Source organism: Calypte anna, chromosome 8, assembly GCF_003957555.1.
Source record: "Calypte anna isolate BGI_N300 chromosome 8, bCalAnn1_v1.p, whole genome shotgun sequence".
NCBI lineage: Eukaryota > Metazoa > Chordata > Aves > Apodiformes > Trochilidae > Calypte > Calypte anna.
In genome coordinates, this window is record NC_044254.1 from 9016598 (window position 1) to 9028979 (window position 12382).

The window sequence follows — 12382 nt, forward strand, 5'->3', positions numbered from 1 at the left end:
CATCCAATCTCATGGCATTGTTTCTGTGTCTTGACAGAATAGCCAAAATGCTTTGAAGAGAATGGTTTGTGGTGTCTGCAGTATTGGTGGTCAGGCCTGGATCCATACAAGGCACTGACTTCCCCTGAAAAACTTTTGTGAACAAAAACCTGTTCCCATGGATGTTTGTAAATGCTAGCATAAACACAAACATTATTGAAACAAGCTCTGCTTTGGAACTGAAGCACTAATAAAGAGTGAAGGTTGTCTTGCAGAATTCAAATGGTTCTAAACTCAATGAGGAAATCTTCAATCTATTTACATATACCTGAAGTTCATTTGATTGTTGATGTTCAGACTCCACCTTCCAGGCCATTCAGTAGGTCATGGCTTTTGATTCTGTTATGTATGAAATAAGACCTCTCAGTTAATGCAGTAAAACCTTCTGGTTTGATTGAAAGATGCTGGAAATAAACCTTTTTTTAAGAAACCTGAACATTAAGTTCAAATTCTATAATAAAAAGCCACGATCTTAAATTTTAACTGAAGAACAGCAATAATCTCCTCTGAGAGAGCTTTTCTTTAATATAACTGAGGAACATAAGCAGGAGAAAGATACAGTCAAATAACAACCTGACGCTTACAGCAAAGCTGAGTTTTACTAAATAGTTTCATCCTCCATACACACTCATTTAGATTTTCTCTCCAAAAGCTCTTCACAATTCTTGGTCTAACACCACCTAAGTTCTTTTCAATCCCTACCCTCTTAAGGGGTTAAATACCTTGTTATAACAGGAATAATTTAATATGTATTATTATATTACCATGGGACACATTTAATCTTTCCTCACTAAGTAAGCAACATACACTACCTGGAAAAAATTTCACCAGTATTAGGGTTTGATTTTTTTGAAGTCTGGAATCAAACAAATAGATTCCGATATAAAATGGACAACTGCAAAACTAGAAAATATATAAAAACACTTTCTCCTTCCTAAAATGTCAAAATGTCTTTAATGCAACAACTTGACAGAAGCTTAAGAGAAGAATAAATTGGTGCATATGATCATGTGCTCTACTACAAAGTCAGCATCACTTCACAGAGCTCCCAAGCTTTGAATAGAGATGCCCTAATCTCATTTGAGTTTGCTTTTTCAGATCATTTAACCCTGTGCAATGTGCAACAGAACCAGAAATTAGCCTAACACCTAAATTCTGCCTTTTTTGAAAGCATGACAACCTAGGTGTAGAGTTCAACTAGAAAACAAAATATCCATGTTCAGATCTGGGGAATGGATTTAACCTTTTGGAAGAAATAAGTGGCTGTGGCTGTCAAATTTGAAGCATCCCCATGTTTAAGGTTCAGACCTCATTAGTTTTGGCTAGGAATGCTCTCTAATTACTAAAAGAGTTTCCTCAAGCTGCACTTTAGAAATTCATCTTTTTTGTAAGCTGTAAAGTATTCATAAAAAAAACCCCAAAACTAAAAACTATGGGAAAATTAGCATTGATGGATGTTTTCTTACCCTCCATCAGGAAATGATGTACTTGAAACTCATTACAGATCTTCATAGAAACTCTGCTGAATGTGCCTTGGGCTTTCTGCTGATCAACACACACAGAGTTTACTGCATAATTCATCTCTCTGGTGTCACATTTAGTGTATAACATGTATTTTCTGTTAATTACGAAAATAAAAATACATCCAATCTTTTAGAAAAATAACCATGGAATTACTACAAAAATTAAGAACCGCAGAGCTGTATTTTACCCATTTTACAATAAACTTTTGCTTCCACATAGAAACAAGAGGAAAGCATTGTGTTAAGAACTCACTGAAGATATTTGCTGCTCCTTTGTACCCCAGGTACAGCCCGTACAGCAAGAGGAGAGCAGGATCTCTGCTGTCCTGCTGGCTGCCAGGGTCATCCTTTTCGTTGGAGCCCTGGCTTGGCATAGGGTTCCCTTAACTCTCTTCCTCAGAGAGAGATTTGGATGTTTTCGTGCCTCTTTTCATGAATGCCAACGAAACATTAGGCATCCTGTATCTTATTTTCCTTACTCAAGGTTGCAGATTGTTCACTAATATTCTACTTGACTTCAACTATCCATCTACATGGGTCCATTCAGCTTCCCTTATCAAAAGAATGAGGAAACAAAAAGCCCTTCTCAGCATCCCACTCACTATCTTGTGAAGTTATATTGTCTTACCCAAAAGGGTAAGAGGGGGAAAGAGAAGACATGGAGCAAAAGGAAAGAAGCAACAACATAAATCTGAATACCTTTCTAATCTGGAATGAGAAAGGGGGAAGGAGGGTGCTCACCTCTCCACAATGGTACCATTTGACTCCCATATCTTCATTGATAAACTGATGATTCCCCTTAGAAGAAACAATCCTGTGCTGGGATTTGTCTTTTGGCTGGTGTGGCAACTTGGTTAACATTACATTACTTCACACCAGCATCAATATTGGGGTTTCACAGGGTTTTTAAGAACTATGAAGTCAAAGTGGATAGCCCAATAGATATTGTAGACCTATTCCAACCATAAGATCATATTGCCTTATTATATATTATTTATATTTTATTATCATAGGGATATGCATCACTTTCAAAGGACATCCACATGTAGCTTACACATGAAGCCTACCTCACAGGTTATGGATCTCTTCTGGCTACAAGACACATGGGAGCCACAGAATAATCTGAACAAGAGGAACAAGACATTAGTCCTTGGATCCAGCCAAATCTTTTTCCTCAGGAAAGTCTGACAGGGCCCTCGGAGGCTGAATAGTATCACTACCTTGTGAAGTGGTCCCATAGATTTCTGCTGATATTCCCTCTTGACTCTTGCACAGATCCTGGTACAGATGTAAAAGAGAAATTGCACTGCCAGAGCTGGTGGACACAGGGATTTGGCTGCATATATATTAAAAAAAAAGACCTAGGGGAAGATTTCATTCTTACACAGCTGACCTCAGCAAGGAACAAAAGCAGCAGAAAGAATTTAGGTGGTTTTAATCCCTCTTTCAGGGTGGCCTTTAAAACCTGGTTTAGCAAATAATACAGTACTACCAGTTTTTGTAGGATCTGAATTTCTTATGGCATACTTAAGCATCAGATTCTAGAGTCACATAGCTGTGTCAAATGATTCAGTGTTCATTTAAGAAGCATCAAACTCTATTCATAATTGTATGTAAAAGTAAAAAAGTGACTTCTAGAACCACAAGTCCCAGAAGGCTAGACATGCCAAATGTACTCATTTAACATCAAACTTAAGGCTTTGAAGCCAATCTCATGATCTCTTGATGTTTAAATCATAATTTATTGAAGGGTGGGATAGCAATGCTGCAAATTTTAGGACATAACTTTTGTCACTCCAAAACCAAAAATACCTCTTAAAAATCACTGGTATAAGCAGTCACTCCTGCCTTTATGGATAGCTGAACAATGCTGCTTCAGCTTATTTAGAAGGTGAAGATGTAAAATGTTTCTGAATAATGTAAGCGAACATGAAACAACCTGTAAAGACAAAAGATCATGAAACATTCTTTTAAGAAATGCAGGGATTTATGAAGTCTTCTTACAATAAAAGCTTTTCCCATCACCTTAGCATTCACCTGAGGGAAAATTCATAGATTTTTTTCCAAGGTATTGATTCTTTTGTATATCCTAAATGAGATTTAACTAATAACTCTTTTTTTTTTTCATCTCTAACTCAGTTTTGGAGTGCTGTGCCTTGGAACAGCCTGTTTCATCGCTCAGTGCTGCACTCATCTTACATTTCTTCCATATTTAAGGTTATTCTGCCATTAAAGTTTCTTTTAGAATTTTTCATTATTTGAAAGTTGGTTTAAAACATTAGAAAACAGCAATAGAATTATTAAGATGCTCAAAGTCCAATTGTTCCAAATGTTCATTATTTTCCCTTTCAAGTCCACATATTTCACAAAACCCTGTGTTGTTTTATTTTTCACCCCCAGGTTTCTTTCACTCTTCAGTGGCATAAACAGTGAGACTGATATTCTTTGAAAATACATCTGTGCAGATCATTTGTCCTTGAAGTACAATATCTTATTTGCAAGAATATTTCATATAACAGCTGAATTATTGATAGGCAGCCTTGACATAACATTTAGGACAAAACATTGTTGCTATATTAAACTATACTGTATTGCTTTCAGCTTAACTGATGGAATAGTTTGATTTTTGTAGTTTTGATCACAGAGATTCAGAAATTTGACAAATCAAATTGAAGCTGGCATATCAAATGATGTCCTTCTTAGTTTTGCTGAAGAACAGCTCCATTAATGTCTAAATTTAAGAGGGAAAAATAAAAGTCTGTCCTCTCTATAGAAATAGACAGCCTCAGCCTTTTAAAGTTAAGAATTTCTGGCCAACAGAACTACATTGCTCTAAAATTAATGCATATATTGCAAAGCTCCTACAAAATGAGTACATGAGGGAATTTTAAATACAATTTTTGCATGAGCAGTCGTCAAAATAATGATTTTTCAACATTCTCAAGATTTCTGTCAGTACACTCAGCAGTGTGATTGAATAAAGACTCACTTAGAATACATCCAAAGCCCAAACAGTACTTCACAAATGTGCTGTCTCAGGTCTCTTAAGACCTCATGCTCTCTTCCTGCTCTAATTTAAATTTCCATTGATAATCATTATTGAGAAGGAAAAAAAAACCATGGCCTGGTTCTGAATTCATACCAGGTCGAACTCCTACTTTTTCACTGGGACAGAAGTTTGCAGGTGTAACGATGCTGGATCAGACCACAGGAATAGCTGGCACAATGTCCTGGATCCAACAGTGATCAACAGGTGATCACCATGGAAATACCTATGAAAAGGTCTTTATTTTTAGCCAGCTGAAGATAAGAGTCAAAATTATCCATAATACCAAAGATCATATATTGCCCCACCCATAATGCATATTTAAGGTTATTCAGACAACAGTTTTAAATTATTTCACAGATAATTCAAAACCAGTATTTCCTCTGCCACTATCATGAGCAGAATTTTGCCAAATCTTCTTGACTTACCAGAGGGAACTTCTGAATATGCATCTGGGCTTTGATATATTTAATGACATTGCTGGGTTTTGGGTGTCACTGCTTTATAGAATAAGTAGTAAAGCAAATCTCCTAGATCCTTAGTACCTCACCTTTAGTCTAGAGACTCCTCCAATCTAAGTCCCTCCCAAATGAGTTTAGTTGCTTTGCCTCCATGTCACAGTTACATTGTTGTGTATGTTTTCTTCCAAAAATGACAAAATGAGCCAGAGGAAACCAACTGCTGACACCTGAAAAGGCTTCCTCACTAAAGGTGGGAATTATCTCCTCTGTAAACAGGCTGACAGGCAGAGACCATTAAGAAACTTTCTTATCATCCTTTACCCAATGGAGAAATACCACCAGAGGAGGATTAATGAGAGTTAGAGGAATCCAAACTTCAGTTTCACAATGCACAACCAGAAACTGATGTATCCTGTGCCAGATTCTTCTTCCTCTTAGAATAGCACGTCACAGCACATCATGGAAATGAAACAGCAGATGTTTCCAAATATAGAGCACGATTCCCTGCATTTGTCAGCTGTCTTCCTGGGCTGCAGACATACATTAGAACTGTGGACAGAAAGACACTTCCAAAATACCTGACAAAATCGGGGAAAAGATCTCAGATTTTTAAATAATGTGCATATTCAAAATATTTGTAGCTGATACTTGAAAGGAGCAGAGTGGGAAACTGGAACTTTTAGTAACACCATTTCTCCAGCCAGCCCTTTCAGCTAACTCCCAGTAGAAAGTCCAGAAGGATGTCAGCAGAAGAATTTGACACTAGCATCTACAATACTCATTCAGTGGGTCCTAGCTGGTGAAAGATATGAAGCTCTTACAGGAAGAATCCTGTTGAAATCCTGAGGCAGCTTTAAAAACAAAAGCAGGTAGTGGTGTCCAAAGAGGAGCAAAATATATTGTGAAATTAATACTCCTCTCAATTTATAGTTGATCTTTAATCTGTGAACCCATCCATAAAACAGTTGCTAGCTATTTTTCATTTTATATTTTGTTGAAACAGAGAGGGTAACTGGTGATAATATACACGTTCACTATGTCAGAAATAAATGTCCAGCCTGAAAGTGGTGCAGGTGCTTGGCGAGGTAAGCTCATTCTTTAGGACAATATCTTCAGCATACACCATATAAAATTACTTAGTTATGAGCATTTTTGTGTAAAAAGTTTGTATGTTCCATGTGTATCAATATTGTTTGGAACATACATGGGCACATTGTTTAAGATTCATGGTGACAGTAACTACAGTGAGAAAAAATGTCAGAATTACAGATGGACCCAACCTAAGAATTTTCATAGATACAAAATTCAGTATGACCAGGATTTCCAAAACACATGTCTCCATGGCTCTGCAAGCTGCTATTTTCAGCACTTTGAACTCAGGTGAAAATCTGATTACTCCTACCCAATGTGTGTTATCTCCTCACTTGTCAGCTGGACAGGAGTGGGAATACTTTTTACTGAGAGACAGAACATTCTGAGAAACAGTCAATATTGGGAATAAACTCCAGGGTGGTGTTGTATAGAGAGTGAAAAGACAAGTTTAATCCAGAGTAATCATAACTTCAAAATTTGAATATCTTATTGATGTAGGGGCATTTCTCACACATGGAATGCTGGGAAAAAAAAAAAAAAAAAACACCAAAACAAAGCCTACAGAATACTCAGGATTGCATGATTTCTTTTAAACAGGAATACAACACTCACTGTAGTGTGACAGATTAGAATCTCTTGCCATTTATGCATACACCTGCTCAAGCAGCCCCCTTTACCAAAATAAGATCTAGTTCCTCTCTTTTGTAACCATATTTATTTCAATTGACATTTCAGAAACAGAAAAGCCTTTTGCTGTTCTTGTTTTTCTTTATTATGTTGTGCTCATTCCACAATGAAGACTTAGGTTTTAATTAAACTGGATGACCCAATACATTCAGCTCAGATGCTCGATAGACTGTCATGAAGTTGTCACATCCCTGTTATGAATAGTGTACAAAGGAGAACAAGTTGACCTTGAACTTGCTGAATTTTTTATGAATTGTACCCATTTCCAGAAAAAAATAAGAATATGTTTTTCCAATTTGCTCTTTTTTGCTCTCCTTAAGGATGTTCTCAATGAAAAATACCTTTCATTGTATGAAAATGCTTGTTGTAACAAGCATCTTGAAAGGTTTGGAAGTAGAGAGCAACATTTTAACGATTAATTTAATGCTTGTATATTGTAAAGGATTGATTGTATTGTAGGCTGAATTCCTAGACTTAGCCAAAGGCTACAGAAAATACTGCTGCTATCATGGTATCATTGTTTCCTTATACCTGTTGAATTCTGTTTCATAATTTTATGAAACATAATTACTGGGATTATTTGGTCCTGGTGACTACTCTTTCCTTTTTGTTGGCATTTTGATTGCTGAGCATAATCAGAATAGATGATACTATTTAAATAGAATAAAAGCAATCACAGTTGTGATGTGCCCAGCTCACACTAACCATACACAATTTCCAAACATAAGAATGCTACCCCTGTGTCTCCAGCTGGTGCTGGAATCTTGTGATTCTCATTTGTAGGCCACAGAACAGAGCAGAAAAGGAGGAGCACGGATCCAGGTAACCAACAGAGACGAAACTAAATAGAATTAAGACACTTGTGCTCAGCACTGGATTTTGATCAAACACTTCAAAAGTAAAAAATAGCAGCTAATTTACTCTGCCATGAAATGTACTGGTTCATTTTCAAACGCATTGGATCTTTTTCAAAAGCTACATTCAGCTCTTTCAGAATTTGTGGACAAAATGGTTTCTAGCTAACATATCATTTTAAATGCTTTTTTGAAACCCTCTTGCATGATAGAGTTCATAGCAACAACTTCTGCTACTGCTGTAAGAGCACAATAAGGTTTAATAAGAAAGATGCACTTCAGTTTATAGACTGCTTGTTCTCTATTTTTCTTTATTTATCACAATCCCTACCTCTTCCAAGTAAAAAAAATAAAATAAATATATATCAGAAGTAAAAAAGCCAGTGACCAGTATTGATCTATGCCAAAGCAGGTTCCCTTGATCTGGATCGAACCTGTCTCTGTCAGTAACAGCTTTTCCAGGAGACAGTTCTATTTAAAATGTTTCACAGGGCATCTAGTTATTTGTTCATTTGTCAGGAATGGTGGAAGAGACTATAATAGACAAGCAGCCTCAGCTGGCTGCTGGATGTAAGACTAGATCCAGTTGTATCACAGAAACAGAATAAGAATATATTTTCTGTACACTGTGGAAAACAGTTTTATGATACATCTTGACCCAAGACTTATTTAAAAACCCATTATCGATATTAATTGAAATTTAAAATGCCCTTTGGAATTTCACTGCAAACATTTTAACTCTGATACTTGTTATGAATAAGTGAGTGGCATGGGCTGAGGTATGGTACACACGGCAGCTATCAATTCCACATTGCAAGATCTACTTTCCTGTTGAATGTAAAAGGAAATATGTTTTCCTGCAATGCACACCCCCCATAATCTGTACCATATGTTCATGGTAAGTTTGGGAAAAGGACAGAGACTCATAATCTTTTTTATCTGATGAAAACTGTCTCAACATTAGTGTTTTTTAAAGAGCTTTCATCTGCAGCATAGCTTCGATAAACTCTGATACACACCAAATAGTAGAAAAGAATGTGAAGTGCAAGTGTAGTCCAGAGCATCCTTGTCATTTGTAATATTACCACTAATGTCACTCAGGGAGGCAGTGGAGTGCCCATCCTACATCAGACATGGTGAGAAGAAATCTGAAACCTGTTCCTTTTCTTCTGACACACTTAAAAGACAAACACATGCTCCATTAAAAATACACAGCTTCTGCTCTGATATGTTTCTCTCCCATGTGTCTGACTTAAAAATATGCCTCAGTTTAGAGTGTTATGCTTATTAAGATATAATATTACTGCTCTGCAATGAGCCGCTTCAGAGAACACAGCGGGGAAGCTGGCTCCCATTGTGCTAAACAGGGCAGCCCTCTCAAGCTACGTGCTGAAGCAAAACATTCTCCTCTGCACCACACTCTCTTCTTACACACGGAGTTTTCGTTTGGTTTTTGTTGGTGTTTTGTTGGGGTGGTTTTTTCTTTCTTCTCTTTTTCTTGTTTTCTTATTTTCTTGAGTCATGTTGGTTCCACCCCTGAAAAGCTGTAGTGACACAACTGACACTGCAGCAGCTGTGGCTTGGAGCACTGGGAAGCACTGGGTTACGTTTTCCTATCTTTGCACAGGTCACTGAGCACCCAGTATGGTGTTAGCACATCTCATTGGGTAGAGCTTTTAATGTTAACTTGTTACTATTAAGAGTCGCCTTCTGAGACTGAGACTGCTAGAATGTTGTCTGACCATTAGGTATTATTTTGACCTTGCTTTATTCCTGCAGTAAAATCTGCTTGCAGGTTGCAAATGCTTGCTGCTATTCATACATTAACCAACAATAGGGGCAACCTAGATCACAGCTGTAAGGGAAGGATGAGTGTATAGAAATTATGTACGGTTTTGTTTTCTTCTTTTTTTGGTTCAGCTATATAAAGGAACTCACGTGTGTCACTGATTTTTACATTTAAAAAAATGATACCATCAAAATGTAGGTATAATAATGCAGAATGCCACTGCACATGTGGAGCTATACACAATGCTTGCAGCTGAAACAATAGCAGGACTGATTGAAGGGATTAGAAATATGATTCTTGAAATGCAGGTTAGAAAAGAATACTGCATTGGTTCTTAGTAAGTAAGGACAGCCTAGCTGAGTTTTGCACAGCTTTTTTGAATGAGGATGTATAGGAGCACCAAACGTATCCTGGTTGAGGAATGAAGGGACAGCAGTTTTTCCCCTGGAGGTTCACAAACCCAGGGATTCCTCACCCTGAAGTTATCAGCCTAAAGTGACAGCCTGACCCCAGCGACAGGATCCCTGGCAGGCAAAAGTGGGTGTGAATGTTCCATATATTCAGCACTTATGCATCCACCAGCTCTTTTTAACTGTTTTTCCTTCAAAATGTCTGCAAAAAAACAATTCAATGATTCTGGCTAAAGTGCTGCAGGGTTTTGTGACACTTTTTTTTTTTTTTAAAAAGACTTAATTCTTCTGAAAATTTCCATATCAGTGTAACCTTCATTTTCCAGAGCAGAAAATATGTCTCAAACTGGGAACATTTATAAACTTTCTCTTTTTTGGTATAGTTTGATCAGCATCACTCTTCTCACTCTCAACCTGAATTATTATTGTCACTAGGAGCCTCTGTTTGGGAATCATCATTTATGAAGAATCATTCACTATGAATTAGAGAAGCTGAGGACCTGGCATTGGTATTTATTCACTTCTTTCCAAATCTAACCTTTCAGCTCAGCTGAACAGGGGCTTTAGTTTCAGCCTCTGCTTGAGCCACAATTTTGAACTGAAATTTTTTGAAAAACCTTTGTCTACTCCATTTAATTCTCCAGAGCATGATGCAGATCTCACACATACGTTTCTCCTCCCCCCCCCAAAAAATTGCAATCATACAGCCTACCATCAATATATCAATACTTCTTATCGTTTCAAATCTTTATTATAGATTTTCATTTCTCCATCAAGTTCCTTAGTCTTAGACATGCACATAAGGACTTTTTTTTCAGGCTGCAGCAGTAAGAATTCACACAAGGAATCTTTACATGACCTCATGGGATAGGGTTGGTAAGTAGGTTCAGAGGGTGGGGATGGACATGCCAAGGAACTTCATACCCATGATTCACCCCATGTATATGAAAAGGAGAAATTATGAATGGATCGTATCTCTCAAGACACCATTTATTCCAGAGATTAAACCACATAAGCAGGTGTGGTATACATGTGGAACCGAAAATATAATAATGTCTCTTGAATCAGTTTTTCCTTTTCGTTCACCCGGCTTGTAATTACCATATGTTTACCTCAATGTATGCCTGACAGACACCTAGAAGATAAAGGTTACTTATCAGGTCTCCCAAACCTAGCAGGGTTCCAGGAAACAAAGATAAGAAATGACTCATCCCAAGAAGCCTGGAGATTTGTATGTGTCAGGGCCATCTTGAATGAAGTGAACCCCCTTTCTTTTGGGGGGATAAATAACCCTAGGAAAAGATGGAAAAGTGGGCTTCTTCGTGCAGACGCTTCCCCAGCTCGTCACCTCGGCTTCCAGCTACGGAAAGACAGAGCAGCGACTCGAAAGGCGAAGAACCAGGAGCAGTCCCCAGCCCGAGGCCAGGCCCCGCGCATGGTGACAATTTCTCTCTTTTGTTCTCCCTTTGTTACACTTAACGACTCTTTAGTTAAGGTAATTACTTTATACAAAAGGCCTTGTTTATAGTAACCGGCTTTCCCTGTTTTTAGAAATAAACCCTTGTAACTAATTTTAAATCCAACAGTCTGGTTACTTCTTAAGTCAAGCGTCGTCTCTGGGTAGTGGCTGATTTATCCTCATAATTAATATATAAAATAATAAGCGGATCGCGACAGCAAGCAAAAAGGTCTTTCATCAGGATAACATAGGAGTCACTTAAGAGAGGCCAAAACAAGGTATGTCCCTTTATCTGAACGTAGCTGGGGTACAGCACTATGTAAGAGCACATCCACAAAATACAGTGATAGCTTTTGGCAGTCCATCTGAAAGAGCATCCCAAAAGATTGACCTTGTAAGCCTAGTGGGAAAGGAAAATTTCCAGGCAAGTTTTAAGAGCGTAAATTGAAAAGAGGCAGTGCCTTCTTGGAATAACAAGGAAAGAGAAGTTGTGAATTGGACAACAAAGACTGAGCAGGCAGCCAGGAGAGTTGGAAAAGTCTGATGAATGTGAAGAGGTGTTTCAGTGCATTTAAAAAAAATGCTGAAAGCTTTATTAAAAATACAACAAAAGAGAAGAGATGCATAATAGTAATCTCAGACTCCGAGAAAATAGCCAGAGCTCTGTAGGCTGACATGTAGAAGAAAGATATTTAGGAAGTCCAAAGGGGTTTAATTATGTCTGTCGTGAAAGGGAGCAGTAAGGATATGACTGAAAATTTGAAGAAAGGCAAAGGCTAAGAGTAAGAGACAGGCATCAACAATACCTGTGGGATGCTGTTGTGCAGGTGTTCAGGCAAAAAAGGAGCAAAACAAAGACTAATGCAAGATGGCTAATCCAACAAACTAACTTCACTTTGTCTTTCTGAAGACTATACTGGCTCTGTAAGACTCAAAGAACAAGGAGTATTCTCTCATTTATCACAAAGACCACAATGCTACATCATAACTTGTAAATTTTGTGTTTTGACTTAATTTATTAA

The 12382-nt window shown here is 37.6% G+C and overlaps 2 long non-coding RNA genes across 2 annotated transcripts in view; both read right to left on the minus strand.

The window, feature by feature from the left end:
• The window catches only part of LOC115598699, a 99566-nt gene that overhangs the window by 35873 nt on the left and 51311 nt on the right, over positions 1 to 12382 (minus strand). The gene's annotated exons all lie outside the window — the stretch shown is intronic.
• Positions 2630 to 3420, minus strand: LOC115598700. The gene is made up of 3 exons (XR_003987843.1): positions 3375 to 3420; positions 2783 to 2840; positions 2630 to 2684 (listed from the first exon to the last, which is right to left on the minus strand). It is a non-coding gene; the product is annotated as an uncharacterized LOC115598700 (long non-coding RNA).